At 41.5% G+C, this 6,000-nt stretch overlaps 1 protein-coding gene across 4 annotated transcripts in view; it reads right to left on the bottom strand.

The window, feature by feature from the left end:
• Positions 1 to 4,501, bottom strand: part of LOC141781487 (junction plakoglobin a-like) — a 133,533-nt gene extending 129,032 nt beyond the window's left edge. The window contains exon 1 of one of the 4 annotated variants that reach the window (XM_074657251.1): positions 4,127 to 4,501. The gene's annotated coding sequence lies outside the window, so the exon portion shown is untranslated. The remainder of the gene's footprint in view (positions 1 to 4,126) is intronic. The other 3 variants (XM_074657252.1, XM_074657249.1, XM_074657250.1) reach the window with 3 other exon arrangements.
• Between the last annotated feature and the right edge of the window lie 1,499 nt (positions 4,502 to 6,000).

Consider the following 6,000-nt stretch of genomic DNA (forward strand, 5'->3'; position numbering starts at 1 on the left):
TCCAGATATGTCAGAAAACCAAACGCCGTTGTGTCTGGGTTCATAACGTGCTGTGATTTGATTGCAATAAACGGATCAAAATTATACCGAAATAACGTCATTATGATGTTGATTTGTAAAAAGACCGAATTTGTGCTTTGTCAAGTCTGTCCGCAACAAAACAAGCAAACAACTTTTAAAATGCTTGTTTTCTGAATGGAGTTCGGATTGATCACTGCCGTGCTATGCTGACATCGTAGCTGTTCCATCAACACTCAACAAAACGTCATCTAGGCATGAATACGGCAGCAACGTTGTTGTAAACGGATCAAAAGTGTGCCGAAATAACTACATAATGATGCTGATTAGTAAAAAGTCTGAATTCATGATTTGTCAAGTCTCTCCGCAAGACGACAAGCAAACAACTTTTAAAATACTTGTTTTCTGAATGGAGTTCGGATCGATCAGTACCAGTCTATGCTAACATTGGAGCTGCTCCACTAACACTCCATCTAGGAATAAATACGGCAACAACAACGTCAGTGATGACAGCATATGCTTATAAACTTTTGCGAAGTATGTATATATTGTAACACACCACGTATATGATGAATGCTTTTGATACACATGCTTTTATAAAAAACTGAAATACTTTTAACCTTGCATACTAATATATTTTCACCTTGTATAAAATGTATAATGTACTGACTAGTAAATGTTACCATTGACTATAACTGAATGAAATTTGCTTCATTATAAGTTGTCTTTCAATCATACATTAAGATATAAGTGGAAAAAAACTGTTCACAAAACATTATAGACATGACCACTAACTATTTGTGTAACAAATTAGCCACAAATTCACATCCTGACCACATACGGTCCAGCCGTATACTCGGTTTTGACTGAGTTCTTTTCTCTCATATGCATGCTACAAGTGCTCTCGCCGACCATCCATGGCTTGTCGACAAAGCAGACAAAGCACAAAGTGAAATACGGCACTGAAGTACTGTAGCCGAAGGTCATGAGTTGCGCCTATAAGCCTACTTATGAAGGTCATGAAATAATAATATGGAAGCTGCGTAGTCTGAACCAAGACGGCAAACTCTTTATTGCTCCCACCTTGCCAACGGCAGCGGCGGCACATTACAACTTCGCTTTTTTTTCTTTCTTACCTTTCACAATAAAGGCCCTACAGATACACCGCATCACTGCTTACCAGAGGGAACTTAGATTCACTCGGAGCATTTCGCTAAGAGGCGACTCAACAAAAACATCTTACTGTTTGTACTTATCTGTGCAAGGATCTAACCTATTTCCCTTTTCCTGATGTTTTAGGTTTTTTGGTATCGTTTCAGTATCATGCATCGAGATATTTAGGCAGGTATCAAGGTTATAAATGTGGTATTGTGACAACACTACTTCACATATAACAATACGTAGAGAGTTGCCCCATTTAATGAGCTCACTAACAGAACAAAATAATTGCAAATATATTAGAATGTCTCCCATGTTATGCCGTCAGCCGTCCGTGGAATGAATGGGATCTCTGTGCCGCCGTTAAATTCATATCGGCAATGAATCTTTATCACATCAGCATTTTCAAACAGAGCCTGAAGGCTGGAGTTCCCTCAGAGGGGAAAACAGGCTTCACCTGATGAAATGGTTAGGAAGGTGATAAATCTACTTTCTCTCTCTCTCACACACGACACACACACACACACACACACACACACACACACAACCGGAAACCCGCAGGAGGAGGACCGGCGCGAGCGGAGGCCGCCGGATGAACAGGTGACTATTGAGACCGTTTCTGAATTATTTAATAGCAATAAAAATAGATGTGAGGTTTTACATATGAAGAATGGGGTCCGTTACAGGTGGAGGCGGTCAAGCTCCCTGTTGGCCACTGTCGGTTATACTCACACACGCAGGTATACGGTGAGCCAGGACACACATATGTTTAAATGCACATACGCACACACACAGTGTCAGATATTGAGCAAGAAGAGCAAAGCGTGCACCCACCCAATCACATGCACCGATGCTCACACTCACACACACACTTGGCTAGGTCTCTGGCTGCTACACCCGCTTGTCACAGCCAAAGAATGTGGAGTCAACAGCAGAAACACGGAGACAGTGTGAAAGTGTGTGTGTGCGTGTGTGTGTGTGTGAGAGAGAGAGAGAGAGAGGCAGAGTTAAGTATCTGGTGACAATTACATTGGTCCTACAGGGCTCTTTCTATCTCACTACAGATGCATTTCACAGCTTCACTCTCAACATCTGTTGGGAATGAGATGCTTCTGCTGCCCGCAGAAACAGACACACATGTGCTCACACACACACATGCAAAACAGAGAAAGAAAAAGACAAGAGGGGATTTTTTAGCAGACGTGGATATCCACTGAATGAATGACACAGCAATTTGTAAGTCCTTTTGCGTGCAATAACAACGCCGTTCTTGCATTGGGCGTGTCATTTCACGCCATGTAGTCTGTACCGACCGCAACGCAAACGCATCCGTGTGAATACGCTGCGCTCAGAGCTAGAGACGTAGGATAAAAAGGTGAGAAAGGACCGCTGGGTCCAACAAACACAGGACTTTCAACCAGGAGGCGTCAGAAAGTGTTTTTGACCTATTGAAAGGTTGCGTTAGTGACGTTTGTGATGTGTTTTCCGTACATATGTTACGTTGTTTACGTACATATTTTACTTCGTTTACATACTTATTTTAAGCCCGTCCACGAATGACATGATGTTAAATAAGCAGTGGGTAGAAATGGAGCAAATATGATTAAAAAAAGTTATTTTTAGAAAAACGGTCGCTATATCCAAACAGTAGTGCATGAGACGGGTACTCTGGCATCTGCAAGATTTCACAGACCAGAGGAAAACAAACAGTCAGAGCTGATCTGAGGTCTGCTGTCCAGCTGCCGTCTACAAGAGCTGGCTGTCAATCACTCGCAAACTCCGACCAAACGGTCAAACTAGGCAGCACTGATCAAATATGAATCAATATTCTGTTACGTTAATGACTATTTCTCTCCTCAAATGTTTTCAGAATCATCTTGTAGTGCACGGTTTAACTGTAAAAATTAGAAAGCTTGTGACGCGGCAGCCATGTTGAGATCTGCTGAAGAAATACCAAGCACCGCCCACCAGCCGGAGCACAGCCAATAGGAACGCTCTCTCTCTGAAATGACCTGTGATTGGTCAAAGTCTTTAAAGCCTGAAAACAGAGCCATGAGGAGGAGCAGAAGTCTAGTTTTCTCTCAGAACACTTGAATTACAATATGCTGAAAGGTTATTATAGAATTTCTGCCCAATGATGCCAAAAAACGTTCTACCTACTGCAGGTTTAAATGACACGCAAAAAGCCCAAGTGCATTATCATGACTCGCAGAATGTCCTTAAAATGTCGGGCTACTTATACGCCTCAGGTTGAGGTATTTTACATGGATGATTTGTTTGTTTGTTTTAAATCAGTAATTGAAGTGTGTGTGTGTTTTAGAGAGAGAGAGAGAGAGAGAGAGAGAGAGGAATGTCATGCAGGGACAGAATGCACTGAGACATGAGGCGACATGGAAAGCCACACTGAAGGGACCCACAAACCGCACAGTGTGTTTCCAAGTGTCATTCCAAATACACACACATACACATAAGAAGCTAGAGACACCAAAGCCCTAAGCTGAGCACTGCAAGATCTCATGATCCATATTTTATATTTCCAATACAGACATCATCATCATAGCTCTTATGGCAGCACCCATTTCCAGCACCCTAAAAAAAAAAAAAGCAGCCCCTTCAGATGATGCAGTTAATGGTATATAAAAAAAAAAAAAAAACATGAATTTAGCCCACTGCTGGCAGACCTGTGTGTCTCTGTGGAGCCCTCAACCCTGGAGACAAGCATCATCAGACTGGAAGTTTCAGGAGAGACAGAGGAGGATGCAGTTCACCCACTGTATATCTAATGATGGCCGTGGATGCTGTATGATGATGATGATGATGATGATGATGACCACCCCACTGGAGGTCACACGCTCCTCTTTTTTATTGAACCAACACATCTCCTCCAGGGACCTAGAGCTCGTTACCTGGTTACCATGCGTAAAAGAAGAAGAAGGACAGGTTTGGTTACCTTGTCGACTGGACAGCAGTCTGGAGCAGCTCCCTGTCGCACTGGCAGCACTGACGGCTAAGACTCGTCCGTCTTTTTTCCCCTCTCCTTTAAATCCACAGTTCAGGTACTAGATCCGCTCCTGCGGTTATAGTTCGCACTATGCGCCCTCCCTCTCTCTCTTTCTCTCTCTGTCTCGCTATAGTCTCTCCCGGTTCTAGGCGGTGTGCAGCACGCAGGCAGGCAGCCGGGCGGAGTGAGGGGATCGAACCGGCAGCGAGTCTGCTGCTGCTGCTACCAGCGTCACAGCGTCACAGGAGAGGAGGAGAGAATGAAGAGGTCTCACTCTGAACGAGACGCGTCGTTTCCACCGCGCTCAGTGCTGCCGTGCAGTGCGTCGCGGTGCCTCGTCAGCTCCACGTTTACACTAAGAAAAGGGCAATTTTATTTTATACATCATCATCGGTCACCTGAAGTGACTTTCAAAAAATCACACAGAATAGCTGATTAAAAAATATACATATATTTTATTGTTATTATTTATATAAGATTTTTTGCAAATTAATTGACAATTTTGCATCTTAATTTCAGATATTTTTGAACTGATTATGTCAGGGGTCTGCAACCTGCGGCTCCGGAGCGACATGCAGCTCTCCAGTGGCTCCCTGTGGATTTTTTTTTTTTTTAATTTGAGGAAATGAATAACTGTTTTTTTGTTTACATTTTCAATTTTATTTATCATTGTTGTAGGTCTATGGTACGACGAGTATTAGGGCCACATTGAGAAAAAAAAAATTGGAGATTTTGAGAATAAAGTCATAATTTTACGAGAATAAAGTTATAGGTTTATGAGGAAAAAAAGCTGTAGAATTATGAGAATAAAGTCAATATTATAAAGTATTCATTTTACGTGTTATTTTATACTTTATTCTCGTTATATTACGACTTTTTTCTTGTAAAGTTATGACTTTATTTTCGTAATATTACGACTTTTTCCTCGTAATATTATGACTTTATTCTCGTTATATTACGACTTTATTCTCGTAATATTATGACTTTATTTTGTAAATCTCCGATTTTTTTCCCCTCAATGTGGCCCTAATACTCCGTAGTACATTTGCACTTTGGCCATCGCTGCATTAGACTTATATACTATATATTTATAGACTATAAGCTGTGTTACCTTCATCACAATGCTCAAATGTTTTGCGGCTCCGGACAGATTTCTTTTTTTTTTTTGCCTAAAATGGCTCTTTTGTTAGTAAAGGTTGCTGACCCCTGGATTAGGTGAAAGAAGGGAACATTTCCAAATGAGCTGCCACATTTTGTTTTTCAATTCCAGTATCTCTTGGTCTATATTGGACCATTCTGCATCCCTCAATTTGTGTCCAGTGCCAACATTAAAGCTGAAGGAGGCAGACATTTGTTGGCATCATTGGGCAAATATGCCATAATAACCTTTCAGCATATTGTAATTCAAGTGTTCTGAGAGATAACTAGACTTCTGCACCTCCTCATGGCTCTGTTTTCAGGTTTTAAAAAAATGTAGCCCGTGTCGGGAAACTTTTACCAATCACAGGTCATTTCAGAGTTTCCTATTGGCTGTGCTCCAGCTGGTGGGCGGTGCTTGGTATTTCCTCGACAGATCTCAACATGGTTGCCGGGTCATAAACTTTGGTGTCACTGGACTGGACGATTTGCTCAAAAATTATGGGCAAGTCTCTAAACTGACCTGAAAAAATAATCATTAAATGCCTGTGCAAGTCGTCCGCTGTCCGAGATGATTCGGTTTTCGATTTTGAGTTCATGTACTGTTTTTTTTTTAATATTCTTCTGCAGTTTCATCAAGCAATTTATTTGTTTCCAAATTAACGAATTGTTTCCCTCTGCCTCTG

This window comes from Sebastes fasciatus, chromosome 13, assembly GCF_043250625.1.
Source record: "Sebastes fasciatus isolate fSebFas1 chromosome 13, fSebFas1.pri, whole genome shotgun sequence".
In the NCBI taxonomy this organism is placed as follows: Eukaryota; Metazoa; Chordata; class Actinopteri; order Perciformes; family Sebastidae; genus Sebastes; species Sebastes fasciatus.